Source organism: Scyliorhinus torazame, chromosome 5, assembly GCF_047496885.1.
Source record: "Scyliorhinus torazame isolate Kashiwa2021f chromosome 5, sScyTor2.1, whole genome shotgun sequence".
Taxonomy (NCBI): domain Eukaryota; kingdom Metazoa; phylum Chordata; class Chondrichthyes; order Carcharhiniformes; family Scyliorhinidae; genus Scyliorhinus; species Scyliorhinus torazame.
Window position 1 is genome coordinate 207,363,483 of NC_092711.1, and position 19,382 is coordinate 207,382,864.

The 19,382-nt window shown below is 47.3% G+C and overlaps 1 long non-coding RNA gene across 1 annotated transcript in view; it reads right to left on the reverse strand.

Annotated features, from left to right (window-relative positions):
- LOC140422737 (uncharacterized) overlaps nt 1-19,382 on the reverse strand; it is a 246,527-nt gene that overhangs the window by 150,132 nt on the left and 77,013 nt on the right. Inside the window, exons 2-4 of the long non-coding RNA XR_011947570.1 lie at nt 10,572-10,634; nt 4,236-4,382; nt 3,822-3,932 (exon numbers count right to left, since the gene is read on the reverse strand). This is a non-coding gene — a long non-coding RNA (uncharacterized lncRNA). The remainder of the gene's footprint in view (nt 1-3,821; nt 3,933-4,235; nt 4,383-10,571; nt 10,635-19,382) is intronic.

Genomic DNA, 19,382 nt, shown 5'->3' on the forward strand with positions numbered 1-19,382 from the left:
AGGTGACCGCCATCTTTTTCACCTGGATCTTAGCGGGGTCCATTCAGTTGCACGCGGACGCTACTCCCCTGACCCCTACCACACAAGCCGTGAATGATTCCCACCCCCGCAATACACAGAACCCAGAAATAGCTAGCCCCGCGACAGCTAACAATACCCCGACCTGGTGTGATAAGTTTATCACCTGGTACTCACTATCGTATGTAGTAGAAACCCTCTTAGTACTGGCGATACTTTGCAGTGTTGTGCAGACACTTAGAGTCAGGAAATGGCGAAAGAGAACCTACCGCTCTCGCACCCCCGTATATAGGATTGGGTCCCCCATTTTCGGATTTCACCAGACCCCGAAACCCTTGACATGAATTAAAGTGCATCCGTTTTCTCTTTACATGTATTCTGTTCACTAAAGACATGTAAACCTCTGTGTCTGACTGCCAGGCCAGAGAAATTTGTGTGCTGCTATTTTGTACATTTGAAATGTTGTAGATTATTTTTGATTGTTTGAATGAGGATAGTTTATTGAGGATAGTTAGGGGTTCCAGTTTTTTAATTTTTCTGTAATGCATGCTTTAATGTCATAGCGCCCCGTAGAGTTTTATAATAATGAATGTATTTAAAATGATTTAGGTAAAATTGTGTTCCATTGGATAGGGCAGAGTAGATTATGGGTGCCCCGTTTGGTCAGAGGATGGAGACGATGCAGTAATGTGATCCTTCACGCTTCGCGCACCCAAGGAGGGTGTGTAGCCATCTGGGATGGCCACGGCCCGATTACAAAATGGACGCTTGCAAAGAATGCAGGGAAAATTGGACAATACCGGAAAAGCAAGCGGGTGCAAGGTCTGTCTGTTGATTAGAGCTGTAGCTCTCAGACAGGACCAGTACTGCAGAACCATCTACATACTAATGAGCCATCTCCGGGAACAAAAGGCAACATTTAGGTAAACAAAGCTAAGACAGACATCCCGGCGCCAGAGGAGACTAAAACAAAGCAGACCAATGGCCACCTAGGACACGCCCAGCAATCAGGGAACCCACCCCTCTATTGGAGGAAAATCGCTAAGAATGAATGGGAAACGGCCCAATTAATTGGGGCCAAGTTCAAGGCTCTCCCGAAAGCGCACAAAGCCCTTTTGGGGTATAAAAAGGACTCCCAAGAGAGGATCGCTCTCTTGGCCTTGGCTCTCAGTGTAGTGTAGTCAAGTAATCTGGTGTAGATTACTTGACTACACCAGACCAAGTAAGTTCCAAATCAACGCACGCTACGAGATAGACGCTCCTAATTGCTATCCTGTAAACAGCTCAACCCAGCAGCCTCAGAACCGAGCAACAGCCATTGTTCCTCTGACTGAGTGGGCACCCGAAGCTAAGTATAGGCTTTTAGTAATAGTGATAGTTTAGGTTGTAGAGTTTTATGCATGAGTAGATTTGACTGTGTGTAAATAAATGAGCATTTCTTTTGAACTTACTAACTGATGTATCGAGTCTTTGATCAGTATTCGGTTTTGAATCTTGTGGCGGTGTCAAAAGATGCCTGGTGACTCTTGAGCAAACGTAATTAAACAGAGCCAAATTAAGAGACAACAGCAAGTTAGCAACAGGGTAAAACCCCGCGAGTGACAAAAATGTTGATGGAGCATGGCCGGGGGAAGAGTGGGTTGGCGCTGACGAACTTTAGCAACTATTAATGGGTGGCAAATATGGCCATGGTTAGGAAGTGGGTAGTGGGGGAGGTTGGGGGGGGTGTCGGTGTGGAAGCTCCTACCGCCACGGGGGATACAAGAAAGGGTAGTTTCCAGAACTGGGGTGGGAGAAGGGAAGGTTTCAGATATTTATAAAGAACTCATGGAGTCAGAGGAAACACAGACAAAGGACCTAAAGCTCAAATGGGAAGACGGGCTAGGGGGGAGACAGAGGCAGGTCTTTGGGCGGATGCGTGAAGCAGAGAAAAAAGTCCTCATCATGTGCCAGGCTCAGCCTGATTCAGTTTAAGGTTGTTCACCATGCACACGTGACGGTGGCCTGGATGAGCAAGTTTTTTAGGATAGAGGACAGGTGTGCGAGATGTGTGGGAGGGCCAGCAAATCATGCCCATATATTTTGGGCATGTCTGAAGCTTAGGGGATTTTGACAGGTTTTTACAGATGTCATGTCCACGGTGTTAAAAACAAGGGTGGTGCCGAGTCTGGAGTTGGCGATTTTCAGAGTGTCAGAAGATCCGGAGTCCAGGGATTGAGAGAGGCCTTTGCCTCCTTGGTAGCCCGGAGACAGATATTGTTAGCATGGAGGGACTCAAAGCCCCCGAATTCAGAGATCTGGCTTAGTGATATGGCTTGGTTTCTCAGACTGGAGAAAATAAAGTTTGCCCTGAGAGGGTCAATGCTAGGGTTCGTCCGGAGGTGGCAGCCGTTTGTCGACTTCTTTGGAGAAAACTAACTGTCAGCAGAGGTGGGGGTGGGGGGAGTAAGATTATTGTATAGAAGAGGTGGAACTTGTGAGGGAGGTGATGGTCTTTGCACTATGTTTATATTTGTATTTGTACTGTTATTATTATAAAATTATAAATGCCTGATTAAAATGTTTTTTAAAATATTTCAATACCAGTTTTAGTATCGGCTACCCTCTTATTTTCTCCGGGATTTGCTGTTCGAAGAAAGTTTGCTGAAACATTCCATGAACTCCTCTTCATCTAGGCTCACTTAGCCCATTTGATTTTTCAAAGTCCAAGTGTAATGTAAATTCCCCTATGATTATCGGTGTACCTATATGACGACCTCCCATTATTTTTTCCTTTCTATCCGTCCTGCCATGTTGTTACTGTTAGGAGGCCTGTACACAAATTCCCAAAGTGAGTTCTTGGGCGGGATTCTCCGATTCCCCCACCGAGTCGGAGAATCGCCGGGGGCTGGCGTGAATCCCGCCCTCGCCGGTTGCCGAATTCTCCGGCACCGGATATTCGGCGGGGACGGGAATCGCGCTGCACCGGTCGGCGGGCCCTCTCCCGGCGATTCTCCGGCCCGCGATGGGCCGAAGTCCCGCTGCTGGAATGCTTGTCCCTCTGGAGAGAATCAAACCACCTCTCTTCCCGGTGGGACTAGGTGGCGCAGGCGGGCTCCAGGGTCCTGTGGGGGGCGCGGGGCGATCTGGCCCCGGGGGGGGGGGGGGGCACCGATCCGCGGGCGGGCCTGTGCCATAGGGACACTCTTTTACCTCCGCCTCGGCCACAGTCTTCACCATGGGCAACGCGTAAAAGACCCCCCCCCCCCCTGTGCATGCGTGGGGATGACGTCAGCAGCCGCTGATGCTCCCGGGACTTCAACCGACCGGCGGAGTCCTTTCGGCCCAGGCTGGGTGGCGCCAAAGGCCTTTCCCGCCGGTCGGCGGTGCGCCAACCACTCCAGCGCGGGCCTAGCCCCTCAAAGTGAGAAATCCGCACCTTTGGGGCGGCCCGACACCGGAGTGGTTCACACCACTCCATCCCGCCGGGACCCCCCGCCCCGCCGGGTCCAGGAGAATCCCGCCCCTTACTTTTATCGTTTCTCATCTCTATCCTAACCGCTTCCGCATTCCGGCTTCCTGAACTTCGGTCATCCCTCCCTAATCTGTTAATACCATCATTAATTAATAGAGCCACCCCTCCACCATTAAATGGCTTCTTGTCCTTCCCAAAAGCTATGTATACTTTAATATTCAGATCCCAATCTATGTCATCTTGCATTTCTTGTGAATACTATTCATAAATTGTTATAGAAGAGACAATCCCTCTTCGGTATCCAAGTCAACCACATCTAACTCCGAAAATACTTTACTTCAAATCTTACCTTTTCCTCATAGAAACAAAGCCAAAGCCAGACTTTGCTTCCAGTTGGTTAATGAGGTAGCCTGCATCCACATTTCCATCTAATTTTTCCACTGATCATGTGCTTCAGAGTCTGAAAAAAACAGTGGATAATCAAAGCTTGAGAGTTCCCAAGAACAATCCCATAGTTATTTGAGGTGATATTTGGTTCTGGTTTCTCTATTTTCAACTTGGGAACTCTGCAGGAGGTCAGATTTCTCCCCCTCCAGATCTCTGTTACTCAGTCATGTGTCATTAAAGCATCGTTATATCAACATCAGGTACTTCTGATATTGACCCTTTACTCTACACTCACAGCAGCAGCATAAGAGCTTGAATCTCATTGACTCCCTGTCTCGCCTACAATGGCTCCAACTGCATAGACTAATGTACTGACCTGATCCTTCTTTTCGGCCTCCTTGGTTGTAGCAGTGGATTGTGATGAGTTATCGGACTGTCCTCAGCACCTCTCCCACCTTCTCCTGAAGATCTGGCTGAGAGAAGTGTGGGGCGGTTAGACCCATCCCCTCACCCTGCAGCTCATCTGCGTGACATCATATCAATAAAAATATAAGGTGGAAAAGATCATGAACAATTCAGATTGTAATGCACTCATTCACTTATGTGCTTACAAACTATCCATTTTTGTCTTATATGGTGATTGTCCCTTTAAGGGCAACACAGACCATGTGAACTTTACTCTGCTGTGTTGCCCTTAAAGGGACAATCACCACATCGTATCATCGATGACTACTTTTCACGTGTAATGGAGAAAATAGCTCTGCCCAAATGGTTTGGTGCCATGTATATTATGGTTGTGACTCTCACATACTGTGCCCTGTGACCACTTACAACTCTCCTAGTTTTCTCCCTCTTAGTCAAACTGTCAAGCGGTGACAATGTGTGGCTGAATGGGACCTCAGAACTACGCATCACCCTCCTCTTGGAATCTGATGACTATGAGGGCCTTACAAGCATGCCTGCCTCGAGCTATATTCTCAACCCTGCAACTTTGTCTTCCTCAACCTTATCGCTCTCGCCCCTTTCAATGTCCCCTCAATGGAGGAGACTTGCAGCTCCCCCATGTCGAATCTGGAAAGTCCTTCCCTTTTTGCAGCGCCAGATTGCGCAGGACACAGCAAGCCATGGTGATTTGTGAGTTTTTCTAGTGAGTGCACAGAGGTGACATGACAGATTTGTTGTGGCATCGGAATCGCATCTTCAAGGTGTCAATGCTTTGCTCTGCCATTGATCGGGCAGTGGTATGTAACTTCTCTCAGTTGTAGCTTCTCTTAGTTGGATTGTGTGGCTGCTGCATGGCTGCCGTTAGTCCCATCCTTTGTGGGTATCCCTTTATCGCTGTTGAAGCCTGGATCCTGTGTGGCCCCTCGAAGATGCCCAGGATGTGTGATCCACTTGTCATGCGAGAGTGCCTTTAAGAACTGGATGTTTAAGCAATGTACCTTTAAGAAAACAGTGATGTCATAGAGTGGGTGGAGCTCAGCTCAGGTCAGTCATTTTGCAGTTTGGTTTTGCAGTTTGAAAGTGCCTGGCTGGTTTTGCTGAGAGCAGCTAAAAAGTGCCTGGCTGGTTTTGCTGAGAGCAGTTTAAAAGTGCCTGGCTGTTTTGCTGTGAGCTGATTAAAAGGAGAAAGCCAGTTTGAGACAGCAGCTTGAGAAGTTCTGGTTTGGAAAAGAGCTGGTGTGTGTCTGTGTTTTGCAGGGAGCTGTGATGTCTGCCATGAAAGACTATCTCTGGATCAAACCAGGGGCTGGTTTAGCACACTGGGCTAAATCGCTGGCTTTTAGAGCAGACCAAGGCAGGCTAGCAGCATGGTTCGATTCCCGTACCAGCCTCCCCAAACAGGCCCCGGAATGTGGTGACTAGGGGCTTTTCACAGTAACTTCATTGAAGCCTACTCGTGACAATACGCGATTTTCATTTCATTTAAAGTAAAGCCTTTAACCTGATGTGATTTTGTTTAAAAGTTTTGGAAGTTTGAAGGAACATTTTAAAGAGTTATTTACTGTTGCAATATTTTCTGAGTTATCTTTGAAGTAAGGGGTGTTAAGAGATCCAATGTTTATTTAAGATGTTAAGTTGAGTTCATGGAATAAACAGTGTTTTGTGTTTAAAAACCCACGTGTCCATAATTGTAATCCCATACCTAGGGGAAAAGCCGTGTGCCAGGAAAAGCAACAAATCCATTAAAGGGAGAGGTTGTTGAACTCCATGATACATTTTGGGGTTCTGAAAACACCTTGCCCATAACACACTCAAGGTGCAAGAGTCATGGCAGCTTCCCGGATCAGCTGCACATTGCGTAAGTGGAAGCCTTTCCAGTCGAGAGATTGTAGTGCCTGTTGCCAGCAAGCTTTTGTGGCCACATCAGTGTAATCAAAGGCACCCTGCACCTAGAGAATCTGAATGGAGCAGCAAAGTTGAATGCTGTGTCTGCCTGGCTTGATCTCGTGTGAAGTACATGCAATTGTGAACATTGGCAAAAAAAGGGGAACTGTTCTTCCTGTACGCATTTGGGAGTGGAAACTTGAGAACTGCTGCAGAAGTACCCGGTGGAGCCCAGGAAAGAACCACTCATGTCAAGAGCGGAGGTGACCTTCGGAGTCCTTGGCAAATGGATGTCCTTCTAGTCCCCGTGGTGGCAACTCCTGAAGAATGTGATGGATGAGAACTATTAGATTCCTGGACATGCAGAGGCACCGGTGACACTTTCTCTCACTCATTTGCAGAAAAGACATGAGTCTCCTGTGCCCTTGGTCTTGGGAGTCACCTACAAATGCTTCCCTCAGCCTCATCCTATGTTGGTAACAGTGCGTGCTGCCCCTTGCTCATCAGAGTGACGCTCCTCCCTTTGGCAAGCCTGGCGCTCTGTCGCAATCTTCTCCACCTTCTCTCCTGCCTGTGTGCAATTCAGCAGACAGCAATAAATTCAGCCTCCATCTTCCTGAAGGTCTCCTCTCTACAGAATCAAGACATGAGTGGCCATCAGCTTCCAACGGTCCCCTTTCTCTCGATGACTAGTGAGTGAGTGTGGGTTCAGGGGTTTGGTACCAGTGTCAGCACCTTTACACCACTGAAATCCTGACCAGCACAATGGCTGTTTCGAGGATAACATCTGCTTCCCAACCCCTTTCCCTGTCCAGCCCCCTTCACGTGACTGACTGCAATGAAATTGCTTTGGTCAGGCACTTTAATATGCGACTTATAAGGCTGCGCTCTTTGGAATATAAATGATGGCAAATGTTTAGTGGGCGAGTGAGATTATTTCAGGGGAGTTCAGGGTTTCCATGTGCCAGTGCCACGATTCTGAGCTCCTGCTTTTAACAGGCGTCTGCAGCGGTCCATTTGCCCACTTGGTCCTTGCTTGGACTCGTTCTGGGAAATTTCCTTGCTTAGAACACGGAATTATTACAAGGAGATTGATTGATGGCAGTGTTTGGGAGTAGTTTTGCATGAATGAGCTTTATTGTTTAATGCTCCTGATTTCTTACATTGTCATTGAAATGCTCCTAACAGTTCTCAGCGATGCATCTCTCCTCACGAAGACGCACAGAGTTCAGTCGGGTGCCCCTTTAATCATCCCCTCATGCAGCTCAGGGCTCCTCCTTGAAGCCTTCAGAGCTGTTCCCACCAGAGTTATTTCCTACTGCACCATTATTTCAGGTTACAGGGTGATGGTGTTGAGATTTTACGACCAGATCAACTTGGAGCCTCACTGTCTGAGTGTGGAAGCCCGTCCCACCGTCCTGGAGGAGCATTATGTTAAGCTTTCCCTACCTTCCCTCAATCCTCCCCCTGTAATTCCTAATCCCATTGTGATGGTGGTGGGTATCTCTGTGCCAATCCCTGAATCGTTTGAGGGATGCGTCGATGGCCCATGTGGACCGTTCCCCTCTCCATCTTGAGGTCTACTGCACAGTGACCTTTAGGACCCGTCAAGAGACCTTTGAGTGCTGTTACACTCCTTTTCCCCACCCAAAGGCTGCAGGTGCCTCCCCTGACTATGCGTGTGCCACTGCAGCCAAGTATTATGCCACAGCCACAACCCCTCCTCCGGATCAACGTGCATGATGCTACACTCACAATCTGCGCACAACATATTGGGAACAACTGATACTGCAAGACATGGGGACCTGCCTGGATTGAGACAAGGATGTTCTTTTCAAGCTCAGCAATGCGAACTGAGGCATCTCTTCACTCAGCGCACCTCCCATTCTTGCCCCAACTCACTTATGTCCTTCTATAAGAGACACTCTCGCCATTGTGGCTGGCCACTTCCACTTTGCTACTTCCAGTCATTTGTCTCAATACAACTTTCCCTAGTCACCCCCTTCCACTGCCCACCCCCAACTCCCGAGTCAATCCCGGTGCAGGATCCCCCCTCGCCCCCCCACATGCCGCCCCCCCCAGCGTTCACGCACCGCCCATGACTGCAGCGACCAGGTGTGGACGGCGCCGGGGGGAACCCGCCGTTTTGGCCTGGCCGCTCAGCCCATCCGGGCGTCAGAATAGCAGGGGGTGCCGGAGAATCGCCATTTTCAGTGTCTCCGGCGATTCTCCGGACTGCAGCCCGCGAAACTCGACCGGGCCGTTCCCGCCGCTTTGGAGAATCGTGGGAGGGCTTCGGACCGGCATCCCCGGAAACTTTGGCGGCCCAGGCGATTCTCCCAACCGGCGTGGGAGTGGAGAATCGCGCCCTCTGTTTTTCAGGGGGCTGGCAGAGCCCCGGCCTGTGTCCCGCAGCTCTGGTTGCCGGCGGGGCCCTGCTAACCAGACCACGCGGTCGCGCATGCGCATGGCGGCCGCAAGTGGGTCAGCGCGGGCGCCGCCGACAAGGCAGAGCCACACAGCGGGCCCGCGGGGTGTAAGGTAGGTCCCCCACAGGTCACGATGGCCCGCCGATTGGTAGCCACTGATCGCGGGCCTGGCCACAGCTGAGGCCTCTGGAGTCAGGTACCCCCCGCCCCCCACCATGACCACCACCGCGGCCGCGAATCTGAGCTTCCATCGGGCGGTACCTCATGTAAACCACGCCGGCGGGAGTTCTGCCGGCCGACCGTGGAGAATCGCCGCGGGAGCCTATTACAACGGCCCACTACTGGCACCGCATCGACTGCGTGCACAGTAATGGTGGGACGGCGGAGAATCGCGGAAGTGCCATTGCGCTGGATTTCCGCCGTGAACGGCTATTCCCGCGCGGAGGGTCGGAGAATCCAGCCCCTTTATTCTAGGAGCTACGGCTGCGAGGAGTGACTTGCCATGAGTGCCTGGGCCTCCTGAGGTCCTGGAATAAAAACAGAAAATTGCCGCATATACTCAGCAGATCTGTGGAGAGAATCAGATTTAACATTTTGGATCTAAAATTATCCTTCTCCAGAACTGAAACAAGGTAGAAATGTACAGGATTATATAGTTGGAAAGGGGACTGAGGAGGTTGGCCAGAATAGAAGACAAGGGAGAAGTCGGGGCTAAGGAGATATTGATACACTTGTCCTGGACTTAAGACAAAGGGTAGTGTTAATGGTGCCATTAAGGTATGAAGAGTGCTAATCGTGGCAAAAGGTGAGACAGCAGAATGTGTTAAGCAACTGAACAGCCAGGGACAGGTGGCCAAGTGGGGAAGGGGTTGAGTTGTGTTGGGACTGGCCAGGGAGTTGAAAACAATTGACAACTGTTCCTGTTCAGAACGTCAAGAGAGCTGACCCTCTTTCGGTGTTGAGGGGTCTCATGTCTTTCCATCCTGGAGTCCATTCCCTCTGCCCTGTGGAGGGGTATGTGGCTGAGGAGAAGGAGAGGTGTTGCTCCTGTGGCTGTTCTTGTACCTCAACAGATGTGAAAGATGTATAAGCCGTCTCCACCCTGTGGTGTAGGCCGGCAGCAGCTAAGTGCAGTTGAACATGAGTGAAGATTTGGACAGGTGACATGATTCCCAGAAGTTGGTGAGCACCTGTCAACTAACGATAGTACATTCTGACAGAGAGAAGAGCCTTGAATAGCAGCCACTCACCTGGCCACGGCTGAAGATCTTCCTAACTTGATAGTCTCGCTGAAGGCCTGCTGCTGGAATGCGAGGTTCAGGGGCCCTGTCTGTGCAGACTCCGAGTCCCGACTTTAGAAAGGGCATGGTGCATTTGAGGCACCAATCCCTGAATCTCCAGTGGGAATGTCCAATCAGGAGTAAGTGAAATCGGTAATAAGTTATTTCTGTCTCTGTGGGCACGGAGGGTGATGGGGATATCGGGGGAGGGTGATGTCCAGTCCAGTGGGCCCGACTCCCTGAATCACTACACTGTCATTGGTTGACACCTTTCCAGCTCCCTGGACTGGACATCCCCATCCCCCGATACCCCCATCACCCTCCGAGTCCACAGAGATAGAAAAAAATAACTCACTATTACAGATTTCACTCACTCCTGATTGGACACTCCTTTCAGTCTGAACCACCAGATTGAAGTTTGGGTAGCCCCAATGTGTGAGGGGGTTCTAAAGTCAGGGCACTGGGCCTGCCCAGCCACGGCCTCCGAACCTACCATTCCAGCAGCAGGGGCAACCCCCTGCTTGGTGAGTGTTAAACTTACAGCCATCTAAATGGACATCCCTCCCTGCTTTGGGCTCCAGGCACCAGAGGAATAAGGCCTCCATATCTCTGCCCGCCTCGTGTGTTTTGGTTTAACGTAGCCTCCGAACCTACCATACATCAAAGCATACTGACCTGGAAGGCTGAGGAAATTCTCATTAACATCAATACTGAGAACAGTCAAAGGCCAGGCAGAACCTGCAGAGAAGGTAAGGTGAACATTTCAATCACACTGATGCGCGATCAATTACACTCAAGACGAAGTGATTTCATAACTGAAGGCTTTAATCTACTAGAACTTGTTCCCCAGCAGCTTCGGTACAGAAAGTGAAGGCTGCTGGGACGGCACCATCTCTTATACTCCGCCTGTCAGGGCGGAGCTGCGTAACAACAGCCAATGGTAAACTCCTGGGTCTAACCAATGGTCATCAGCCTCTTAGGTACCGCAATACCTGGTACTACCACACACACAATCACAGAATTGTTCCTGTGCAGAGGAGACCATTTGGCCCCTCGTGTCAGCACTTGTTCTCCAAACGAGCATTGTGGTTTAGTCAAAGTGCCATTCCCCTGTACCCCTGCACATTGTTTCTAATCAATTAATCATCAAACGCCCTCTTGAATGCCTCGATTGAACCTGTTTTTTACTGAGAACAAAGCAAGGCAAAACAAGCAGGCACAGCAAAATTGACCGTATCCACATTTCTTTGCCGGGTATATTTTATTTCCACTGATCTCAGAAGAAATGGATACGTTTGTTGTTAAAAGAGGCAACGGAACATCTGAGCCCCAAGATAAAAAAGGCAGAAATGTTCAGAGACAGTACAACGAGAGCTATCTGGCCTCTGAATTTTCATGGACAACAGATGCAGTTTGCCCCTTGCCTGAATGACTAATCTTCAGACAGAAGTTGACAAATGCTGCGATGATATCAAGCCAATTTAAATAAAATTTGCAGACACAACTTCCCATCTCTTGTGAATAAAGACATTCAGTACTTCAAGCGCTTTAAAGAACAAAACATGAAACTGAACAGATCTCCGCGAAGTCATCAGGATGCAAGAGACAATACCAGGCGAAGCTAGAGTCACAGACTCATGCCACGGACTCTCGTCGGTTGTGGCAAGGCGTAAACAACATAACGGGCTACAAAGCAAGGCCGAGGAGAATCTCTGGCAGCAGCGCACCTCTCCCCGATGAACTCAATACATTCTATTGTTCGGTTCGAGCAGGAAACCATGAAACCATTGTCAACTGCCCGAGCAGCCTCGGACACACCCATAGCTATAGTCACAGCTTCCGAAGTCAGATTAGCCTTCTTGAAAGTGAACCCTGGGAAACCTACAGGTCCTGATGGGGTCCTTGGTTGTGTGTTCAGAGCCTGCGCGGACCAACTGGCGGGTGTGTTTGCAGTCACCTTCAACCTCTCCCTACTCCGTTCCAAGGTTCCCACCTGCTTCAAGAAGACCACCATCATACAGGTGCCAAAGAAGAACCATGCAACGTGCCTCAATGACTACCATCCAGTGGCCTTGATATCGATCATTATGAAGTGCTTCGAGACGTTGGTCATGAGACACATCAACTCCATATTCCCAGAATGCCTTGATCCATTGCAATTCACTAACCACCACAACTGGTCCACAGCAAAAGCCATCTCCCTGGCCCTGCACTCATCCCTGGAGCATCTGGACAACAAGGATTCCTACTTCAAACTCCTATTCATTGACTACAGCTCCGCCTTCAACACCATAATTCCAGCCAAGTTCATAACAAAGCTCCAAAAGCTAGGACTTGGCTCCTCCCTCTGCAACTGGATCCTTGACTTTCTGACCCATAGACCACAATCAGTGAGGATAAACAACAATACCTCCTTCACAATAGTCCTCAATGTCATGAGATGCAGCCATGCAGATAATGATATACAGATAGGCACAGACAGGCAGCTAATGAATACAGAGAACAGGACATGACCAATGAGCAGGCAGGACACTCAGGGCTGGTATCTCACTATAAAAGGCACGAGGCACTTACACTCCTCCTCTTTCCACTGATGAACATCTACAGAGTGAGTCAGGCTGTATTTACAGTATCACACCTCCAGCATGTGGCTAAGAGCTAGTCTGGTTCAGTCAGACAGAGTAACCACACTTAGGTTAGCAGAGAGTCGAACTCATAGAGAACTGTGCTAACTGTGCTACTGGTTCAAGAAATCAGATTGAACTAACTTCAAGGTCTGGAGTATCTTTTGGTTAAAGCTGCATCCAGTTGCAGCCTGTGTTATCCCAGAGTACATGACACAACACTCAATACCGGGGCCCTGCAAGGCTGCATACTTAGTCCCTCTACACACACGGCTGTGTGGCAAAATGTGGCTCCAACTCCATCTACAGATTTGCTGATGACACAACCCTAGTGGGTCAGATCTTAAACAACAAGCCAGAGTTCAGGAATGAGATAGAGAACCTAGTGGAGTGGTGTAATGACAACACTCGTTCCCTCAATGTCTGCAAAACTAAAGAGCTGGTCATTGACTTCAGGAAGCAAAGTTTTGTACATACCCCTGTCTGCATCAATGGTGCAGAGGTGGAGATGGTTGACAGCTTCAAATTCCTACATGTACACGTCACCAACAATCCGTCCTGGTCCACCCACGTCGACGCTACGACCAAGAAAGTACAACAGGAAACTATGGAAATCCGGCATGTCCACATTGGCTGTTACCAATTTTTACAGATGTACCATAGAAAGCATCTTATCTGCCTGCATCACAACCTGGTAGGGCAACTGCTCGGCCTCAGACCGGAAGAAACTACAGAGTCGTGAACACAGCCCAGTCCATCACACGAACCTGCCTCCCATCCATTGACTCTGTCTACAGCTCCCACTGCCCGGGGAAAGCATGCAGCATAATCAAAGACCCCTCCCACCCAGGGGATTCACTCTTCCACCTTCTTCCATTGGGTAGGAGATACAAAAGTTTCAGAACACACACTAACAGATTCAAACACAGCTTCTTCCCCGCTGATACCAGTCTCTTGAATGATCCTAGTATGGACTGATCTGGTCTCTTAAAAAATCTTCTCTACTGAGTAGTACTGCACTGCTGTATGCTTCATCCGATGTCTGTGTCTATGTATTTACATTGTGTATTTATGTATGTTCTATGTTTTTTTCATGTATGGAATGTTCTGTCTGGACTGTACGCAGAACAATACTTTTCACTGTACCTCGGTACACGTGACAATAAAATAAATCCAATCCAACAGATCTCAACATCTGGTGCGGTGTGTGCGGAGTTTGGAGAAAGCTCAAGAGGTTAGTTACCTGGTGGCTCAGCTTGTAGCAAAATCAAAGAAGCCCCATTCCATTGCCAAAACCTTAATTGTAATCACATGTAAAAATATCGTCGCTGTGATGTTCAATGTTGATGTTACAAAAGAGAGCGACAAAAGTTGCATTCTCTGATGTTACATTTAATCGATGAATTGACAGCATATCAGCTGACATCGATGTGGTGCTGCAAGAGAAGTTAGCGATGGTGGGAAGTTTGCATTTCAGTCTGACGGGTCCACCAATATAAGCAGACACTACCAGCTGCTGGCCAATGTTTGGCACGTTGACGGTGGCGCCATTCAGAAGATTTTCATATTTTGTGAGGAGATTCCCTGCCCTGCGACTAGTGAGGAAATATTTCAGGCAACGGGTACTTACTTGAAGGAAAACAAATTTGCCTGGGCCATGAGTTGTAGCGTTTGCATTGACAGAACAGCCTCCATGATGGGGAAAGTCAAAGGATTTGTCAGTCAGATGAAAGACCAAAATCCTGAAATTCGTACCAACCATTGTATCCTCCACCGTGAAGCTCTTCCAGCCAAAACACTGCCACCAGAGTTAGCTGCAGTATTAGGGCAAGCCATGAAAATCATGAATTACTTAAAATAGCGGCCATTGAAATCACATTTGCTCACTATTGTGTGTGCAGAGATGGGGGCCGAGCATCAGTGCGATATACTGAAGTGCGATGGTTGTCACGTGGGAAGGCTCCATCCTGTGTTCATGAGAACCAGAGAGAACTGACAAGAGTTTTGAACAATGCATGAACTTCCTTATCAAGAGTTACTATCTGCTAATTACTGGTGGGCTAACCTTGCATATCTCGCAGACATTTGCAGCCATCTGAATGAGTAGAATACTAAAATGCAGGGGGCAATCCTGAACCACCACAGATAAACTTCAAGGTTTCAGGTCAAAACTGGACATTTGGCAAGAGGCAGTAACAGGGAGTTCATCGAACCATAGAATTCCTACAGTCAGAAGGAGGCCATTCGGATCTTCGATCCTACACCGACCCTCTGAAAGCGCACCCTACCTCGGCTCACTCCCCCACCCTATCCCCGTAACCCCATAATCCAACCAGATCTGCACATCTTTGCACAGTAAGGGGCAATTGAGCAGGACCAATACAGGGTGGCACGGTAGCACAGTGGTTAGCACTGTAGCTTCACAGCGCCAGGGGCCCGGATGTGATTTCTGGCTTGGGTCACTGTCTGTGCGGAGTTTGCATGTTCTCCCCGAGTCTGCGTGGGTTTCCTCCCAGTGCTCCGGTTTCCTCCCACCAGTCCTGAAAAACATACTTGTTAGATGAATCGGATTCTCCCTCAGTGTACCCGAACAGGCGCCAGAATGTGGAGACTAGGGGAGTTTCACTGTAACTTCATTGCACTGGTAATGTGAGCCTACTTGTGGCAATGATAAAGATTATATTATTATTATACATAACCTGTACATCTTTGGGCTGTGAGAGGAAACCAGAGCACCTGTATGAAACACACGCAGGCAGGGTGAGAACACGCAAACTCAACAAAGTCACCAAGACCGAAATCGAACCTGGGTTCCTGGTGCTGTGAGGCAGCAGTACTAACCACTGTGCCACCGCGCCGTCCATCTCACTTGAGATGTTTTCGCTAACATTGTTAGCGGCAGATGTAGATTTCACATTCTCATATTCCAACATCGCAAAATGTTGCAAGAGAAGTTCGAATGCTACTTCCCCTCTACAAATGTGGAAGCCTATAACTGGGTATGTGATCCATTTAGTTCATTTTCTTCCACTTCATCACAAAAGCTGACATTTAAAGAAAAAGAGGAAAGCACGGAGCTATGGATGGATCATACAATGAAGCTGAAATTTGGAGAGGTGTTCTGAACATGTTTGGGTTGACTGCGTTACATGAATATCAGCGATCTTTGACCATACTGTTGCTGTTGTGTTTCCAACACCATACCTCTGTGAGTTAGCATTTTCAACACTGACCTACATAAAAAACAACAGGAGGAAGCACTTGTTAGTGGAGCAAGATTTGGTGGTCCTTTCATCAACTCCCTGGATCAAAATGTTCTGTGCAGCCCCAGGTTTCCCACTAACCTAGTAAGTTGCTATTTACTCATCTTTGCATCTTACTCTGATCCATTGAATTTCTTTTTTAAATTTAGAGTGCCCAATTATTTTTTTCCAATTAAGGGGCAATTTAGCATGGCCAATCCACCTACTCTGCACATCTTTGGTTTGTGGGGGTGAGACTCACGCTGTCACGAGGGGAATGTGAAACTCCACGCGGACAATCACTGCGGCCGGGATTGAACACAGGTCCTCGGCGCCGTGAAGCAGCAGTGCTAACCACTGTGCTACTGTACCGCCATTGATCCATTGAATTTCAATTGTATGTTGCTAGCCTTTCTAGTCAGACCGTAACCATTGCAGATGTAAGTAAATATGACATTTATGAGTAATCAATTCAGCTGAAAAGAAGTGGGTGTGCATGGAATTGTTTATCTCATTCAAGTGTGCCGTGTTACTGAAGAGGTTGGCAACTTCTGAACCAGGGACTAGACAGGTTGGGATATTTCTCATTGAAGCAAGGGAAGCTCAGGGAACCAAGTGCTCACTGATCCAACCTGATCAGCAAAAGTGGAAGGAGGGAGATGAAGAAGAATTGCACCTGAAAAGACGGTGGAAGCAGATTCAACAGTAACTTTCACAAAGGAATTGAAATATTTAATTTGAAAGGAGTATTTTGCACAGCTATGGGGTAAGAACAGGGGAGTGTGACGAATTGGGTAGTTCTCTCAAAGATCTAACACTGACTGAGCTGAATGAATATAGCTGCATAACGCTATGATTCCATCATCAATCTGACATGGTTTATTTAATATGAATTGGAGGCAGTTCACATGTTTTGATCGCTAAAAGCATCTTTCTCAAAACATTTTTACAAACCCTGTTCGGGATTTGGGGTAAAAAAGATACTAAAGATTCATCAGATAATCTTTGATTCTCTTAAGGTTAGCGTGTAGTTTCAGTCGGCAGTTAAGAAGGCAAATGTAATGTTAGCATTCATGTCGAGAGGGCTAGAAGACAAGACCAGGGATGTACTTCTGAGGCTGTATAAGGCCCTGGTCAGACCCCATTTGCAGTATTGTGAGCGGTTTTGGGCCCTGTATCTCAGGAAGGATGTGCTGGCCTTGGAAAGTGTCCAGAGGAGGTTCACAAGATTGATCCCTGGAATGAAGAGCTGGTCGTATGAGGAATGGTTGCGGACTCTGGGTCTGTACTCTTTGGAGTTTAGAAGGATGAGGGGGGAATCTTATTGAAACTTACAGGATACTGAGAGGCATAGATAGAGTGGATGTGGAGGGAATGTTTCCACTAGTAGGAAAAACTGGAACCAGAGGACACAATATCAGACTGAAGGGATGCTCCTTTAATACTGAGATGAAGAGGAATTTCTTCAGCCAGAGGGTGGTGAATCTGTGGAACTCATTGCCGCAGAAGGCTGTGGAGGCCAAATCACTGAGTGTTTTAAGACAGAGACGGATTGGTTCTTGATTAATAAGGGGATCAGGGCTTATGGGGAGAAGGCAGAAGAATAGGGATGCGAAACATATCAGCCATGATTTGCTATGGGCCAGCGTTTAGAAAACTCCAAAGTATATCATGGAGTTCACCTGACCTACAACTGTTTATCAATTTTGGTTACAATGAGCACAAGGGCCTGCCTTTCAGTTATTCAACAGAGGCCTTAAGCACTTTTAATCAAAAAAAAGCTTTATTCTACGAATTTAGTTAACATTTTTATAAACACACACAGTAAACACACACAGTAAACTACAAACATAAATACCCCACACAGCGACAGTAATCTCTGTATCACACTTAATAAATTCCATCCTTTAACTGTTCCAATTTTATAACAAGATCCCAGAAGCCAGAAACCCCTTTTCAAAGGCATGGCCCAACACACGGCACTCTTACTATCTTTAAGACTTGGTGTGGATACACCTGTTTCCTTTCCAAAACAATAGGTTTTAATTCCTTCCAGAAAACAGTTATCACTTTTACATTATCAAGTAATCTGGAAACAGCTTTTAAACTGAAGATAGAGAGGCACTTCTCTCCAACCTGTGCAATTCAAAACCAGGCCAAACTCAAAGCGAAAGTAAAACTCAGAGCCACAGCCAGCTCCCAACTCAAAAACCAAAGTAAAAACTCAGAGCCACACCCAGCTCCACCCACACAATGACATCACTGAAGCCATGTGATAAGACAAAAACATTTCTTAAAGGGACACTCCCATGACAGATTGAATGGCGGAGCAGGCTCGATGGGTCGAATGGCCTAATTTTGCTCCTTGGTCTTATGTTCTTATGATTATTATTCCTCCTTATTACCAATATTAACAACAGTAACTTGCATTTATATGGTGTCCTTAACATAAGAAAAGATGCCCCAGAAGCATTAACAAGCAAGAGCCTTATAAAGATGTATTAGAATGATGAAACAAAATGAAAGAAGTAAGTTTTCAGGGGGAGAGAGAGGCAAAGGGTTAATGGAAGGCATTCCAGAGCATAGAATCTAGAAGGTTGAAGCCATGTCCACCAATAGTGGGCAAAGGAAGTGGACGATGGAGCTGAGGTCCGAATCGGAGTGACCCAGATTCGGGATGGAGGGAGTTAAAGAGATAAGGATGGGTGCAGTACACAGTTTTTCCATACACAATTTGAATCAATGTATCTTATCAGTTTTAAGTTTTAGCTGCAGAGGAAAAGAAAAGAAAAGAGAAAAAGGATCAAAAATGATATGGACAGAGACGGAAATAAGTGTGTAGTCTGCAGTAGTAATCTACCTGAAATCTGAGGGCACTATGTATGTGGAATATATGATTTTGAGGGCTTTGACATGCTGTAAGTTTTTTAAATTATATCTATGTGATGAGAAGGTTGGCACCAAAAATCGAACTTTGTTAGAAAACAGTAACTTTTTAACAGGCTAGATACAACCTTTCATGTGTTTGTATTTGTAGCACTGAGTGCAGCCGGGAGAATGAACAGGGGAAATATGCAAACATTTATTTTTCACATTGCTCTGAAACTTACAGCCACCAACATGGCATTTTCTCTTGAATTTGAGACTGTATAAATAAAACATATCTATCCCTAGGTGTGCATGAATATTAAAAATGAGAGAGAGTGAGTTCTGCTTCACTGGTGGGAAATGTAGCGAATACACAACAACTTCACAGGGATGTTCAGCTGTTTGCGCCGGCAGCAATCCGGCAATTAGAGATTAGCATGGAGAATTATTCCATAATCGATGCCTCCGTTATCTGGAAAATGGAGACTAAGTTACGTTGAATCACTACAGAATTTGGCAAAGGTTTGTTTGACCCGACCAAATAGGCAGAGGTTATGCACAGGCATCTAAGTGGCTCATGTTTCGATACAAGCATTGAGCATCTTTTCCAATTGATTGATATCCATGTAAAACTAACCCGAGGGCAATAAACAACCATATAGCCATTCAATCCTTTGTTTAATCTCACAGGGTTAACAACTTCATTGTGAAATCATTAAGTTCCCAAGTTGTAACAGATTCATCTGATTTTT